General features: G+C 37.2%; 1 protein-coding gene and 1 pseudogene across 1 annotated transcript in view; one reads left to right on the top strand and one right to left on the bottom strand.

The window, feature by feature from the left end:
- FOXK1 (forkhead box K1) overlaps positions 1-17,784 on the top strand; it is a 108,767-nt gene that overhangs the window by 77,882 nt on the left and 13,101 nt on the right. The window lies entirely within an intron of this gene.
- LOC140497111 (eukaryotic initiation factor 4A-II pseudogene) lies at positions 9,352-10,608 on the bottom strand (annotated as a pseudogene).

Genomic DNA, 17,784 nt, shown 5'->3' with positions numbered 1-17,784 from the left:
TGTTTTTCCCCTCAATCTGTCCCTCTAAGTTTCCCCTTCTCATTTTTGATACCTTATACCAGCAGTCATTCTCACTGTCTCATCTAGAATCTCTTCCTCTTTTGCATCTTTTCCCCTCCTTACAAACATGCTTATTTATCGCCACTATTCTAAAAAACCTTCTCTTCCCCTCAAATTATTGATAGATCTCTTTACTCACTTTCTTTAAAAATAGTAGTCTAGACTTGCTGCCTTTATTTTCTCAGTGTCCCCTCCTTTAATCCGTTACTATCTGGCTTCCTTCCTCACTTCGTGACTGAACCTGTTTTCTGCAAAATCACTGACATCCTTAAGTCCAGTGAAAGTTTTTCTGTCTTCGATGTCCTTAAACCTATCTGTAAGCCTTTGACATTGTAGACAACAACATCTTCCTATTTAAACTTTCTTGTCCTTTGACAGATGGTGAGAATTTAATAAATGTGTTTATTCACTCATCCATTCTGTATTATAGTACTGTCTTGGCTTTCTGGCTAAGTACCCTGTTCATTCCTTTTTTGTCTCTTTCAGTGACTGTTCCTCCTTTTCTTTCTACCCTCTTCCCATGCGGATTTTGCTCAAAGTTCCATCCTTCTTGTTACACAGTTTCCCTTGTCTGTTTCATCAATTTCTGTGGTTTCAATTAATATCTCTGGGGAGAGGGCTCTCAAATCTTTAGCCCTGATCTTTTTTCATAAGCTTTAGTCCTGTGTTTCCAGCTACCCAGTAGACAATTCTGTCTTGTTGACCTGCCATGACCTTATACATAAAATGATTAAAAATGAAGTCATCAGTTTTCTCTCAAAATTTTTATTCTTTCTTCTAATTTCCCTGTTTTTATTAATGGCATTATTGTTCTTCTAGTTACCCAGGCTCAGGAAACTAAGCCATCTTGGATTCTTTCTCCTTCATTTTCCAAATCCAGTTACTTGTTAAGTTCTGTTGTGTCTGCTTTTGCTCTGTCTCTTATATCCACCCTAAATCCTCGCTCTTACTACCAGTACCTTATTTCCGGCCCTTTTACCTCACCGGGACAATTTTAAAAAACTAATTAAGTCTTCCTACCTCTGGTCACTATTTCAGTCTCTCCTTTTTACCATTTCTAGAGTAATCTTCCTAATTACATAGATTTGATCATGAACCTCTTCTTTTCAAAAACCTACAGTGATTCCCTGTTGCTTAATGAATAAAACACAAACTTCCAATGCTGTTCTCCTTTATGACCCAGCCAAATCGAATTCTTCACCATTCCCTAATCTCATCTAGATCTCCCATGCTTCTCTGCGTTTATGTATGAACTCCCCCATACCTGTAATAATGCTCTACTGTTTTCTTTTCACCACCACTCCTTAGACTTTACTTGTTCAAGTCCTAGCACTCCCTCAAATTCTCCTCTACTTCTATCCCTGTGAAGCCTTCTTCAAGCCCTCCAACTATAAGCAATCTCTTTGACTGCCTCTGACCTCTCTGGGTCTCTGTGTACTTAAAGTATTCATACAGTACAAATACAGAGAAAGATAATTTGTATTATTCTTATGCTCTACAAGACTAAATTGATAGTTAGCATTTGTTCTGCCCTTCTATCAGATTGTACTACCTTCTTGTACTACCCTTATCCACTGCCTAGCACATTGAACTACACACAATAGCTTAGCAATTGTTGGTTGAATTGGGGAGAAATGTTTACTTGATATGGTTTGTTCCCCCACCTTGTTTGGGAAACTGTGTTAACTAAAGTGGAAAACCATTCCAGGAAATCTGTAACATAGTGTAAGTAAAGAATCTGATGGAAAAGATAAATGAAAAAGCCAAAGTGAGTTGTTACTGAAGTGACACCTGTGTGGTCTTGGTTTTGCGGGATACGTCTCCAGTTAGAAGTCCAACTGTGTTGCTGTAATTTCTTCTAGCAGATAAATTGACAAGCTTATTTCTGCCAGACAGGCATATGTACATGAGTTGGCTGAAGTCAAAAGACTTCAGTATTAATTTTAGGCAAGAAGTCTGCATAGTGAATTAAGAGGGCCTAATGGAATACCCTTGAGTAGAAGAAGAATGAAATTCATATCTGTTAATTCTAAAGGGCAACAAAGTTATTGTTCTTCTCCCTAGTAGAGGCTAGACAATTTCTTGAAAATGTTTGCCTATGGCGAATTCTATTTTCTATTACAAGCTAGTTCTGTTATTCAGTTTTCCTGTAGATCCTTCCAGAAGTTCTGGCGCAGCAGTGGATGTATAATTACTATAGCATAGTAATCCTTAGTAACTTCCCTTTTCCTTTTCATACTCTGAAACCAACTTTCCCACACCCTGACTTCTCATCTGAATCAAAGAGAGAAAAATATGTTAGTTACCATTATAGTAAAAGCCATGGTGCATCAAAATAAATCCTTAAATAGTGAAAGATTTGTTTGGATAGATTTAATCTTCAGTATGTTAAATGTCTCTTGAACTCTAAAACCACTGATTATATTAACATTTTCAAAAATATGTGACTAGTTTAAATCACGGAGGTCATTTTGGTTTGCAATTCAGAAAACGTACCATTTGGGAGAGCATTTTAAAAAGTATGTGAAATTGTAGTTAACATTCAAATATTTCAATGTCTGCTCTGAATAAGTAATTACGAATCTTGGTAAAGATATTTTTATTACTTTGCATTTATATTAACACCCTTTTTATAATAGCTAAAAATTATCAGTTTATTTGACCTTATATAGCCAGGACTATAGTATTTAGCTTCCTGATTTGCATTAATACAACATCTCTTGTTTGCTTTTGATTTTCATGTCCCGGTGAAAGTGACAACTTAGAAACCATGTAATGATTATGGTGTATAGAACCTGGGTTTAAATCCTTCTCTGATGTTTACTTCCTGTCTGACCTTGAGCAAGACATTTCACTTCCATGGAACTCAGGTCCCTTATCTGGGAAATAAGAGGGTTGGACTTGATATCTTTAGAAATACCTTTCAGTACTAGAGCTTTAATCCTATAATGATAACATGCATATGCCTATGTATACATGCATATTCATGAAAGCACTGTGGTGTCATGGAGAGAAAACTGACCCTCCTACTCATGGAGAACCTGAGTTCAAGTCTAGCCCCTGACCCATTCCAGCTCTGGGAGGGGCAAGTCACTTAATTAAGTCTTGAACCTCTCAGTTGTTCAGGCATCTCTGTCTCAGACTATAAATTGCAGAAAAGATGCTGACCCATGTTTGTATTGGAAGTTCTCTACAACAGTTAAATCACAGATCCAGTCCCTATCCCTATATTAATGAATACACGTGTATATAATTAATAGTAGCATCTTAAGGAAGCCTTTAGACTAGAAGTTAGATAATTGTTTAGAAGTGTTGAAAATAAGGCAGATGCATTAGTTTGCATATACTGCAAGATCCCTTCCATGTAAGAGATTGAGAGTCTGATTATTTTTTATAGTGCTGATAGATGTCAAGTTCAGTTCAAGACAATTCAATCTAAATTTAGCTATTGAGTGCTTATTATATGCAAGAAACTATCTTAGGTTAGGGATAAAAAAATGAAATAAGACACAGACCCTAATCTTAAGATCATTGTAAAATATGATTTAAACCCAATTGATAATTGTCAGGATCTTTGTGACCTTAGGTAAATCACTTGGCTTCTGTGAACCTTTTCCTCACCTGTAAAGTGGGTAACATATTTACACTACTCATCTCACAAAGTTTTGAGGAAATCACTTTGTAAATTTTAAAATGTTACATAAATGTGAGCTGCTGTTTAGCAGTAAAAGTAGTAATGGGGTAATATCCTAGCCTTGAGAAGTCAAGGAAAATAATTTTAATGATCAGTTTAAGTCAGTCAGATTGCGTCCTTTGAGTTGAAGGGAAAGTGCTTGGATTTCTGTTTATGGGCTTTTTTTTTTACTGTTTTTTTTTTTGGTTATTGGTCATGTTTTGCTTTGGGATTTACAAAAAAAATGTGTTTCTCAGTGGCATTTTAGGTAATAAAGCAGTTAAGATAGTCATAAAAAACTTTATCATCTTGTCACTTTGGCATCAAAAGCAAAGTGGCGTTTTATAAAGGAGGAGGGAGGAAAAAATGTTTTCTTAAGCAGAATAAAACACACCTTCAGTGACTATTCTAGGAAGACTGGCTGGAGTGGGGTAGATGTGGTCTGAGCGCTGCTCAGGCACTGAGGTTTGTAGATATTTAACCTCCCCGCCTTGAAAAAGCGATTAGGAATGGGCGGGTCAGTCACCAGGGTTTGCGGATGTCCCTTCTGTCCTTCTCGCCCACACTCCCCCTAGGACTCCAGCCGCCGGTGTGGACCATCTAGAAAGGGTTTGGTGAAAGTGGGAAACCCAAACTGCAGTTCTCACTTGAGGCCTTGGATGCAGTGTTTCTAAGATTTCCGTTTACATCCGTTTGTCTTAGCACAGCGGAATTCAATCGTCTCTTTGAACCCCCACAGCCTCTTGAGGTTTGGCTGCGAAGCTCTTTTCCTTTGGCGTGTCTGTTGTTGGGGTGGAGCCCATGTTTACCAACATTCATTCCCCGCCCCCCTCTCCAGCCCTGCCCGGCCTCCGCCTAGGAGGAGAATAAAAGCACTTTGTCTGCACTGCTCTGCCCTTAAAGGGTAACTGTGACCCCTCGTCAGCCACGGGCTAGGAAACTGCGAGCCGCCCAGCCAGAGGACCAGCCCGGCCCCGCAGCCCGGCCCCGCGCGGCGCCTTTGTTCCCTTAGGTCCTCCAGCTGGCCTGCTCGGCCCTGCCTCAGTGCTTCGCGTTCCTGGGGGTCTGCTCCTCCTCCCCCCAGTGTTTACTTTCCTAATTTGGTGTGTGTTCGCCTCGCTCTTCTCTGATTGGCTGCTGGAAAATTGTGGCGGTGTGAAGATCTCGGTATGGGTTAGTTTCCTTTTGGAGCCGGTTTCCTCCGACTCCTCCTTACCGCGCACCCCTCCCTGTCCTTGTCCAAACTTCAGAGGCAGGCTGTTACCTGCTGGAACACAGTAACCAAGGCACACTTCAAAATAAACTGTTCCAGCCCTTCCCTCCTGACCCTCCCCTAGCCTTCTCTTTTCTCTGTAGTTTGCTTCCCTGCAGGTTTACCTGGCCAACTCCGAGTTCCCCTCCCCCACTTCGTCATGCCCCGCTCTGCCACCCCCTTTCCCCGAAAAAAAGTTAAACTGTTTCTTTGCAGAACTATTTTGTATATCTGTTTCTCCTTTTTTATAGACGGATGAATTTTTGTGTGTGTGTGAGAAGGTAAATGGATCAATCATTTCCAGGATTGTACCTCGTTAAAAGCTCGTCTTGTGTGTGTATTTCTGAGCCAGGATTTCGGAAGTCACAGGCCTCTAGTTACAGTGCACTCAAAGACCATTTGAAAACATTGCACACAAAGAAAAAGGCCAGTGCTTTAGAATTATGTAACTTTATACAAACGTTTCTGTTGGTGATGTTGAAAAAAAATCAAGTCTGGAAAAGGTGACTGCTAACGTTAAATTTTATACAAGGAAGTCATTTACTTCCAAATCTGAACTTGAATATTGCAAAATCAGTTATTTGCAGCACAGTGACACCAGACTTTTAGAGATGTTATTAATCTGCCTTGCCAAGTTCAGTCTTTATTACTTTGAAACACTGGCAGTCTCCATGCTAAATCTGTTGCCTATGAAAATTTATGCCATTGAATAAAGGTTTCTGGCTGCGGAATCTACGTTAGAAATGCTCTTTTTCATTAATTTCCAAAACCTCTTGAGTCTTTCAAGACACTCTTGTTTTTTAAAAAATCCTTAAGTTATATTCTTTTCCTTTGTCCCAAAAATTATTTTGAGGAACAGTATAGTATTTAGGTTCAGGGATCAGTTTTGCTCATTTCTCCGCTTCCTGTGCCCCCCCTTAAGCAGTTGCAAAATTGATCTCCAAAATTTGTGAACCTTCTAGCGTGACAATCCTCTCTCCCCATCTCAAGGATTGTAGGAAATGAAAAGCAGCTCTACTACAAAAACACCTGGGGCCTTCACCCAGATATAAATGTAAAATTAATTAGTTTGTATGCTGATCTCTTCCACTTTTGTTTCAATTTCTCCAGAGATTCCTTTGCCATAAATCCCAAAGAAATCTGCTTCTTACAACTTAAAGTTTCATTTAATCCTTTGGTTTAGAAAATCAATATATCCATATTTTTCTTGTGAGTGTCATGATTAACAACTAATATTTTCTAGACTTTAAGAGGAATGACATTAGGTTTGGATGTTAAGTATTGTTAAATGTTATGTTAATACCCGTAAGCTATTCTTAAAGGTTGCTGTTTGGTGTTTTTAGTTTATATCTTCCTGTGAATCGGGATTGCCTCCATTAATAGGGGTGTTGTGTTATATTTGTACAGGCATGTGACAGCATGCCTATGTGACATGACTATGGGAAGGAGATCTTAACATTCTGCAATCAGAAAACAAGAAACTAACAGGGGTGGGGAACCTGCAGCCTTGAGGCCACATGTGGCTCTCTAGGTCCTCAAGTGCCACCCTTTGACAGAATCCAAACTTCACAGAACAATCCCCTTAGAGATGTGATTGTCACATCAAATACCTTATTGCAAAGACCTATAAATCCTACTGAAAAAATTTCCAATATAATTTCCTCTTGTTTATTATGGTTAATAGTATTAATATATTACTTGTGATATTATTAAATCCTAACAGCCACAAGATTATATAATTGTGGTGACATTAAATTCTGACCATAATACCAAGTTTAAAACCCAGTCACCACTGGGCAACCATTCTGTGTGGCTCTCACTGAGTCCACACCTGGTGTTTTGATTACAAAGAATTATGCCAATGTCATTCTGAATACTGTTATTCTTTTGGTGGTTATTGGTATGAGTTGAACAGTTTGGATGAAAAAAAAAAGTATATCATTTCTGTGTTTCAACTGTGATAAAGAATTTAAGCTGAACTTAAAAACCCAAGGCTTCAGACCCCAACCTCAAGTTGCTAAGGGAAGGGGAAAAAAACAAAACTAATTAATTTTCACCAGCTTAGTCAAGAAAAGAGTTTTCATTAGCAGTCGTTCAAGTAGATAGTAGGAACCTTAATGATGATAAAATCCAGCCCCTCATACGTGAGGAAACTCAAGTGACTTGTTCAAGATTGTACAAATAGCTATTAAACCTCTCTCCTTACCCTTCTCCCCAACTTAAGATGGTTTGGCATTAGCCTTCTCTCTGACTAACATTTTAACTCTGAGGCACTCTTCTTGATACTGAAAAGAATACGGAAGCCTTGAAATGAGTGGATAGAAACTTGGGTCAAAGTACACCACCTCAGTGTCCAAACACTTAAGAGTCCAAGCTGAAGCAGCCTCTAAGTACTACCAGTTTGAAATAATCAGCTTCTCTAACAATGCTTCCTTATACAAGTTCTCTATTTTTAAATTACATATATATAGATATAGACATAGATAAATGTGTAGACATGGATAGAGATAAAACTCTTCAGTGTATAAAGACAGTGTATCTTGGATAGGATGGGAACTGAGAATGGAAACTAAGACTGCCCAGGAAACAATATTAAAAAGTGTTCTCTCAGCTTTCCCTATTTGTAATGAAAGAATAAAAGGCCTGCTGAGGAAGTTTCCACAGATTATTAATATACAGGCCCTGAATACACCATAATCACTTTACCTACAATCCTTTTTACCTTTTGCGTCCTTGATTAAAGCCCTCTTTTCTCAAATTCCCTTATGTTCCACTCAGAGGCATAGGTCACTAAAACAGGATTTTGTTTGCTAATTTCAGCAAACTTTTTGTAGGAACACTAACCACAGGATGGGGTGACTAGCTCTGTCTGGGAACATGACTAAAACTTTAGCCTTCATTCTGAAAGGTAGAAAAACTATCGGTTTACTGGTTAATTTTAATAAATAGGATAAATTACAGTTTTTTCCCTAGCCCAATACAGTTCCTAGAAGTTAGACTGAAACAAGATTTCTACCAGTACCCTAATAAATAGGGAACAAGAAGCAGGCCATATTAAGTAGAATAACAGCATAGTCTTACAGAGTTCCTTGTAGTAACATAATAGTTAAAAGGCATAGAACTGAAGAATCTTTGAATTGGAAAAGACCTTAAGTTGTCATCTAGTTGAACCTGTACCTGTGGAGGAAACCTCTGTAGCATCTTTAACAAGTGGTTATCCAGCTTATATTTAAAGACCTGCAGTGGAGAGATACCCATTATCTCCTAAGTGTAGGCCTCCAGTTCTGAGACAGCCAATTTTTCTTTATATTAAACTAAAGTGTGTATTTTTTGTAATTGTCATGCACTGCTCCTGGATGTATCCTTTGGTATAAATAAAACAAATCTAAATCCTCTTCTATGTAACAGCCAATTAAATACTTTAAGACACTTATATTCCCCAAGAAGTCTTCCTTTATCCATCCTGGTCCTTCTCCAGCTTGTTAAATATCCTTCCTAAAATATGAGGCCTATAACTGAACAAAGTACTTCAGATATGAGTTTAAGGGAGTAGAGTACTGAGAGGCTATATAACCTTTTTCTTTCTGGTCTCTGATGCAGCCAGTAAGGGCATTAACTTTTTTGGCTGCCATGTCATATTGCTGGCTCGTATTGAACTTTTTAGCTGCAATAAAAGCCCTACAACTTTTCAAATTGATTCAGACATTTATTAAACACCTATTATGTACAATATATTGTCATAAGAACTGTTACCTACCATATCTTTTTTTTAATTCAAAATGAATATACAAGTAATTTATTGAACATTCAAACTTCATTAAAACATGTGCAATATGGCAATTTTACTGGGTTTAACCCTACCTAGTTTATGATTGTTTGCTGGGGCTTAGCAGCAGGGTCCAGTTCACACTTAGCACTAATTAAATACTTTATTGAGTAAATACAATACCAAACAAAATGCATTCAAATGCTTTCTTAAAAAAAAATTAGTCCATTTGAAAAGCCTTTCCTATTCAGTCTACTGACTAACACAATAAAGGCAGATACGATATGCTAGTTTAACATAATTGGCTGATTTTATACAGCACTTATATCTTTTAGTCCACAAGTAAATTATTAAATGATAGAGAACATCTAATGCAACCATTTCTACAGAAGTAGGAATTAAATTTCTAATAAAGATTTTACACAGACCCCATATCTTTTACACCCAACCCCAGCAGTCTAACTCTCAAGGAGAAAGCCAGTAGCTCTTTCTCCACAAGAGCTCACAACTAAAGTCGCTTTGCTATCAAAAATCTTGTATTTCTGATCCATTATGAGCATTGAAACAAGATTCAATATTCCCGAAGAAAGAAGCACAATGCACATTGTGAATTGCCTATTCAGCAACAGCAAGCACTGCATTCAAAACCATCTCATCCCAGGGATTAAGATCAGCCACATTCATTGGCATCTCCTCCACTGTGGTATTGTAGAAAGTCTCAATGTCACAGAGTTCTCTTTTCTTCAGTAACCAAGTTTATAGCCACACCTTTCCTCCCAAAACGACCACCTCTTCCAATTCTGTGAATGTAATTTTCACGATTGGGAGGTAGATCATAATTTATAACCAAAGATACTTGCTGCACATCAGTCCCATGAGCCAACAAGTCAGTAGTGATCAGAACCCAGCTTGACCCTGATCTGAGCTCCCTCATGATAACATCTCGCTTCCTCTGGTCCATGTCACCATGCAGAGCAGAAACTGTGAAATCCCTGGTATGTATCTTTTCAGACAGCCAATCTACCTTTCATCTTGTGTTCAGAAAAATAACAGCCTGTGTAATAGTCAGTGTCTCATACAAGTCACAAAGAGCACCCAGCTTCCATTCCTCTCTTTCAACATTAATGTAGAATTGTTTAATTCCCTCAAGGGTCAATTCTTCCTTCTTCACCAGAATGCGAATAGGATCTCTCATGAACTTTTTGGTCACTTCTAACACATCAGTTGGCATTGTGGCAGACAGCAACACAACCTGAATATTTGTACTTAATTTCTGGAAAATCTCATAGATTTGATCCTTAAATCCACGACTCAACATTTCATCTACTTCATCCAAAACAAACATCTTGATCCATTTTAGAGAAAGATATCTTCTGTTTAGCATATCAAACACTCACCCAGGAGTTCAGCCTGCAGTTTATGCATTTCATTTCGAACATTGGTTCCACCAATGCAGGCATGACATGTCTCTCCCATGTAGTCTCTAAGAGCTAAAATTACCTTCTGGATCTGTTGAGCCAGTTCTCTGGTGGGGGCCAGTACTAGGGCTTGGGTCTTCTTGAGCTCGGTCTCCAACTGTTGCAGGATGTAAATAGCAAATGTGGCTGTCTTCCCAGTACCTGACTGAACTTGAGCAATCACATCATACCCTTTGATGCAGGGAATGATGACTCTCTGCTGGATGGCCGAAGGCTTCTCGAAACCGTATGCATGGATGCCCCACAGCAGAGACTCCTTGAGATTCATGTCATTGAAGCTGTCCACAATTCTGTTCCAGTTGTTCTCGACGACACCATTGGGGTCCATTCCCTCCAGGCCACCATGGTCTCTGTTATAATCCGTGGAGCCACCAGACATGATCTGAACCAACGCTCAGAGTCCGACTGAAAAGCTACCTACCATATCTTAACAAACAATATGTGTGCAACTTTTTTAACCTACATGTAGACCTTTAGGATCATAGATATAGATCTTAGGGGTTACTAGCCCAGTCTCTTCCTTTTGTGGATGAGGAAACTGAACTCAGAGATGATTTAAGTGACTTGCCCAAGGTCACTGACACAAGCAGTAAATAGAAAAACCAGGGTCTGGGTTTTCTGGTTCCAAATTCAGGACTCCTTCTGTTATATCATATTGCCTCCTTATTAAATTTTACCTTGCTAGATATAATATTATTCATGTCTGTCAAGCTCTTTTTGGATCCCAATTATTTCATCCAATGAGTTAGCTATCATACTTTTATTTTCCCCTCAGCTGCAAACTTCTGTAGCATTCCATATTAGTCTTTATAAAAATCATTGATGAGAATGTGGACGAGAGGGCAATGATTCCAGTTGATATCTATATCCAGGTTGAAACAGAGCCGTTAATCTACTCTTTGGGTCCACTGCCTCCCTCAGTTCCAAATCTACCTAAATGTGCTATCATTTAGTCCACATCCTTCCATCTTCTTCAAAAGGGTTCCAGAAGACTTTATCAGATGTTGGCAGATGCTGAATCCAGAAGTACCATTTGGTATTTCTGGGCATGTTTCCCTGATTTAATCTAGAAGAGGGGTTTATAACCTTTTTTGTGTGTTAGACCCCTTTGGTATTCTGATGAAACCTATTAACCTTCTCAGAATAATATTTTTAAATGCATAACATAAACTAGTTATTACAAAGGAAACCAAATATATTGAAGTACAGTCATCAAAAGATTAAGAAAAAGTATAAATTCATATAAGTTTAGATTAAGAATTCCTATTCTAAAATGACTTATTCCAAATATAGTGATATTAAATATGCAATGCATATCGATGGAGTTGTGAACTGATCCAACCATTCTGGAGAGAAATTTGGAACTATATACAAAGGGCTATAAAACTCTGCCTACCCTTTGACCCAGTAATACCACTTATAGGTATTTGCAGTATGAGCAAATATTCACACGGACTATCTGTGCCCAATCTGCGGTAGAGCATTCCAAGCTCAAATTGGTCTGATCAGCCATAGTCGGACTCACCAAAATTTTACTTTATCATGGTGATGTCATTTTGGTCTTCTTCAAAGATGAAGGACAGCCACCACCATCACTAGGTCTGTATCCTAAAGACATCATAAAAACAGGAAAAGGATTCACATGTACAGAAATATTGATAGCAGCTGTTTTTGTGGTGGTCAAGAATTGGAAATTGAGGTGATGCCCATCAATTGGGGAATGACTGAACAAGTTATGGTATATGAATGTAATGAAATACTGTTGTTCCATAAGAAAAAACAAGCAGGCAGACCAGAAAAACCTGGAAGACTTATACGAACTGATGCTGAGTAAAGTGGGCAGAATCAGAACATTATAAATGGCTTTTAAGGCCAGGTTTTCACACCACAATGACTCTTACATCTATGTATGAAAGATTTTTAATTTTAACTAAAGCCAATATATATATTATATTATATAACTAAAGCCAATATATATTACATATATATATATATATATATATATATATATATATATATATATATATATATATATATATATATATAAAATGCACAGTAACAGCAATGTTGTGTGATGACTGGTTTTGATAGACTTAGCTCTGCAAGGATCTAAGACAACTCTGAAAGACTCATGATGGAAGATCCTATCCACATCCAGAAAAAGAACTATGCAGTCTAAATGCAGATCGAAGCATCCTATTTTGCTCTCTCTCACCTTTTTTTTCTTTTTCTCTCTGTTTTTCCCATTGGTTCTGTTTCTTCTTTGCAACATGAGTAATGTGAAAATATGTTTAATAAGAATATATATGTAGAGAATTTATCAGATTGCATGCCATCTTGGGGTGGGGGGAAGGGACAGATGGGGAGAAAATTTAGAACTCAAAATCTTATGGAAGTGAATGATGAAAACTATAAATAAATAAATGGTTGGGTTTTTTTTTTTTAAAAATATGCAGTGCAGCCTAAAATATTCCCTACTGCCCCCTAAATCAGATTAAAATATAATTGGTAAATATTTATCAAAACAAAAAAAAATACAGTACAACATAGATAGCATTAATTTGTGTTTTTCTAAGTCATTGTTTGGCCCACAGGGATAATTTCTATTTGAGTTTGATACCACTGTCCCAATGAATCTATTTTATGTATATCTGTTTTATATGTGGTCACTAATTACCCCTTTATTAACATGCAGAAAAAAAATTAGAACAGACAAACAATTAGAACAAATTAGAATCAGCACCATTCACCTCCATCATCTTCATCTTGAACAGTTATTGGGTACACTTTACTTTGAATTGTTACATTAATTTGTATTATTTGATTTAATAAAAACAAATGCTTTAAAAAGCACCCATTCTATACAGGTCACTATACTACATATTTTGGGAAAACATTGTTAGATAAAGTTTATGCTTTCACAGAACCTACAGTTTAGCAGGGATGTGGCCCATAGGAATAATCTGAGCTTAAATTCATGTGTTTATTTACATAAATAGGAAATACACAGATATGGAGATGTCTGTATCCTTCTTCAGATCCTTACTTTTCTTTTGTCCTCCAAGGGTGGGGAACCTACAGCCTCTAGGTCCTCAAGTTTGGCTCTTTGACTGAATCCAAACTTCACAGAATAAATCCCTATAAAAGGGTTTCTTCTGTAAAACTTGGATTCAGTCAGAAGGCTACACCCAAGAGTCTACAAGGCCACAAGTAGCCTCTGGCCTCGAAGTTGCAGGTTCCCCACCCTTGTCCTCACTTCCTTAGGGGACTAAGGAATTTTTTTCTCTAGAAAAAAAGAAAATCCATGACTAACATATTTCTGCCCCTTTTTGTGTGATTTTAGTTAAAACCAAAAATCTTTCATACATAGCTGTAAGAGTCATTGTGGTATGGAAACCTGGCCTTAAAAGCTATGCAGACCTGGAATCATGACCTACCACTGACACATACTGACCGTGTCACAGTAGACAAATCACAACCTCTGTAAGATAGGTGTTCTTAACCTGTGAACTTGATTTTTTTTAGTTTTTAACGTATTTTGGTAACTATTTTAATAAAATTTATTCCTTTTATAATGCTGTGTGATTTATACATTCAAAAAATTATTCTGGGAGAAGAGGTTCATGATAATCTAAGACTATGAGTTGCTGAGAAGTTGCTGACCTACATTGGTAGAGGTATTTTCCTCATGTTGGAATTCCCTAAACCAACGAAATCACAGGTCCAATCTCTGTTCTTATGTAGTCATTAATTGTATGTCCCTCAGTCCCAGAAGACAGTTTTCCCTCCACTAATCTAGGATTGGTCACTGGCTCTGCACCTTATCTGTTGAATTTCTGTAACTGATGCTAAATTTTCATTCTGATCAAACTCGTGGTTCCAGAAGCAACATGCCTAAGGTCATACAGTTAAGTGGCAAAGGTGGGTATAGAATTTGGATCCCCAACTCCAACCTGGGGTTCTCGGTTGCTCTCTCTACTACCAAAGTATTATGATATTTCTCTCCCCTAGGCACATGTGTGTGTATTTTAATTCCTAAAGCCTTCAGTAAATTTTTTAACTGTAGCAGAATAAAAATCCAACATCAGACAATTTGAACTTCTCAGTCAGCTGTTCAGAACTACTGCCTGTGATCCCTCTGTGTTGTCCCAAAGAATAAAAATCATACCAGTTTTATAACTAGGACAGCATCATCTGCCTGAAAACACTTGGATGACTCTTTTTAGACCAAGGGTTTATTACATCCAGATTTGTTCTGAAGATATGTGGTACCCTTTAAAAAATTTTTTTTTTCCCATTTGGGTGGTTTTAATCTAAGGATCAGCTGATTAAAACTTGGTCATCAGTTACAGTTCTCTTGTTTGTCTTGAACTTTTCTAAAGTGTAACTGAATGGAAAGTATTAAGGCACTAGCTTTTGAAGACTGAAAAAAGCTATATGAGCAAATAGACATTCTCTGTTAACCAGTTACTGTTGGAAAAACTCTCAGAATTCCAGCAAGGCAATAAACTGCAGTAGTATATTATGTCCTTAGCTTTAAACTACACTGTAGTCCGATTTTGTTCCCAAATGAATTTGTCAGCACAAATCAGACTCAGTAGTTTAGAACTATAAAAAGTTGTAAAGAGAATGCTGTTTCCTCTTTTCCTTTTCCTGAGTCAGATTTTGCTGAGCTTTGGCTTTTATTTCTATCTGAAATCATACTGTACGGAGCAATGAGCTTTTCTTTGGGTTTTGCCTTCCTGAGTTTAGACATAAATCCACCATGACCTTTTATAAAATGACTATCTTGAAAGAGGCAGAGAAGCAGCATGGACCCTGGTGCTTATCTCTCGTAAATTATCATTATCTAAGACAGGATAAAGTATGCTTCTTTTATGAGGCTTCATAACTGTACTGGATTTTTTTTTTTAATATCCTCATACTTTCCTCCCCTTAGGTTTTCTGGGGGTAAGCATCTGCTCTGTACTGCTAGATTCCCATCCCAGTCAGCCTGTATTTCCCAGTTTGTGTTTGAGTGCCTCAGTTGTGTTGCTGTCAAGAAATGGGAAAAACAAGGTGTTAACTCTATGATTAGAGGATAGTTAGAGACCCTAATAGTAGTGAATGCTTTGTAAGGCTTGTTTCTGTTTTTTAGAACACACTATGTAAACCCTCCCCTTTTGTTCTATAGATAAAATTCTTGTGTACTTGAATTTGAAGCCACAGATGATGCCTGTACCTACAAAATGGAAGCATTTAGAAAATAAATCAACTTAAAAAAACAATTGGAATACACTACTTAGATGGTCTCTGGGTCTTCTCTATCTCTACAACCCTTTTCTTTCTCCTCTGCCCTCCCCAATTAGTCCAGAAGAAGGCTACTTTTATTCTGTGGTTCCTTAGTCATAGCAGTCTATGTTCTCTTAATGTGTGGAAGTCTCTATATTCTCAGATTAGATGCCTCAACCAAATTTAGGTAAAGTGAGCAAGTGCTTTTGAAGTAGTTAGATAATTGGCACCCATCCACAAATTTCAGAAAGAGATAATGTTCAGCTCTAAAGTTGAACTCATCTCAATAATGAATTAGTTGTCAGTCCTTGCTACCTTTTATTCTCAACCAGTATTTTTTCCTTACAAATCATTTAGTGATTTTCTCCATTATCAATATTTTCCTTTTTGTTTTTGTGTACCTTGTAGGTAGAGAATGTTATTTTTAGAATATTTTATAGTCAAAATAAATTATAAAATCTAAACACTAAGTCAATAAGTGGTGTCTATCCCAATTATAGAAAATAAACCAATAATTAGAATAGAAGACTAAATAGTCATAGAGCACATTACTTGGGGTTGGACATGACTCTGCAGAGATTTATATTATAGAGGAGACAAAACAGAAAAGCATTTTCTATAAGTTCATATTTTTGTTATTAACCTCTTATGTGTTACAGTATGGGGTGGGTGCTCTCAGAACCTAAGAAATCTTAAGTATATTCATCTAACATCTTAATTTTTTCCTAATTGTCATAATGATACAGCAGAAAGAACACTGAACCTCGCCAGGTTCTAGTTCTGGCTTTGCCACTGACGGTTCTGTGACACTGGACGAGTTCTTTTCTCTAGGTCTTAATTTTCCTCTTCTGTAAATGAGGAGTGAGGGTGAAAGAGTGGAAGGAAAAGGGTAGAAGAGATCCATTTTCTCCAGTCTTCTTTGATCTTTCCCCCCATCACTAAAAAACAATTTGAGTATAAATCCCCAACATGTATATTCATTTATTTGTAAATGATATACTTATTGTAATAATAAATTATATGTAACCCCCAAAAATGTTTAAATGTTAGATATATGAAATAAACAATATTTTGAATTTTGTTTATCAGTGGTTCAAAAAAATTTTGTATTACTCTTGGAAGCAGAGTGATTGGATATACCCTAAGTATTTTCCAAATTCCCGGGTATACCCTAGGGGATAAGGCAGATTTTAAATGTATAGTAACAATTAATTATTCAGTCATTTTGATCAGGATAGCTAGATAAAGGTGAATTCCTTTTAAGATACCTTTTTGTTGAAAGGTACGCAAACAATTAGAGGGTCATAATCCTCAGGCAACATATCACATTTTCAGTATTTGTGTGTAATATGTACCATACATAATGCAAAAACAACAAACAAAAATGAATTATCTCATTTCAACTCATCAAAAAGTTTTTTAATATAAATCTTTTATTCCTTTTTCTTTATGTGGTTCCATTTAGTCAGTGATATACTACCTTATTTCACAGTTATATGTGGCTTTTTACTACTATTTTTATATGATTGTGGGGAACAGTAAAAAGACAAGAAAATTAAGTTAGGATAAGGTTGTGAAAGGCTTGAAATGCCAAACAGGAGTTTTTATTTGATCCTATAAGTAAAAGGAAGGCCCACTGGAGTTTATTAAGTTTGGAGTTGGGAATGAGTTGGTAAGATCTGGGCTTTAGGAAAATCATTTTGGCACCAGTATATGGTAGATAATTGGAGTGGGAAAAGACGTGAAGAAAGCATATAGGAGGAAGCCATTGTAATTGTCCTCATGAGAGGTGATGTAGGCCTGAACCTTTAGGGTGGTAGCTTTGTGAGTGGAGAGAGGGTTTTGCAGAGTAAGAAACAAGATTTTACAACTAATTTGGTATGTGGAGTGAGGGAGAATTAGAGGACTAAACTGCATCCTATCCATGCCTTCTCATCCTGTCATTGCCCTTGAGATCAGAGGCTAGGGCCTATTGCAGTTGTGAAATGGGGGAACGGAGGAGGGGCAGAGTGTTGGTTGGGGAATGTTGTGTTACAAACATGCCCCATGATTGGCTATTATAAGGAAAAATGGAATGAGACCCATCATCCCATTCTTGGGATTGGTTGATCAGACACTCTTAGGGTTGAGTTGCTTTCAGTTCTAGTATTCTATGAATCTAAAAATCCTGTTGCATTATAAGGAGGGGAGTAAAATGTTTTTGAAGTATGTAAATATGGGAGCTCCTGAATTGTTAGGCATCACAGAGAAAAAGTAACTAAAGGACACTTGCATCAATTCTTTC

Source organism: Notamacropus eugenii, chromosome 3 (genome assembly GCF_028372415.1).
Source record: "Notamacropus eugenii isolate mMacEug1 chromosome 3, mMacEug1.pri_v2, whole genome shotgun sequence".
In the NCBI taxonomy this organism is placed as follows: Eukaryota; Metazoa; Chordata; class Mammalia; order Diprotodontia; family Macropodidae; genus Notamacropus; species Notamacropus eugenii.
Note: the sequence above shows the minus strand (reverse complement) of the source record. Positions and strands in the feature narration are given on the sequence as shown.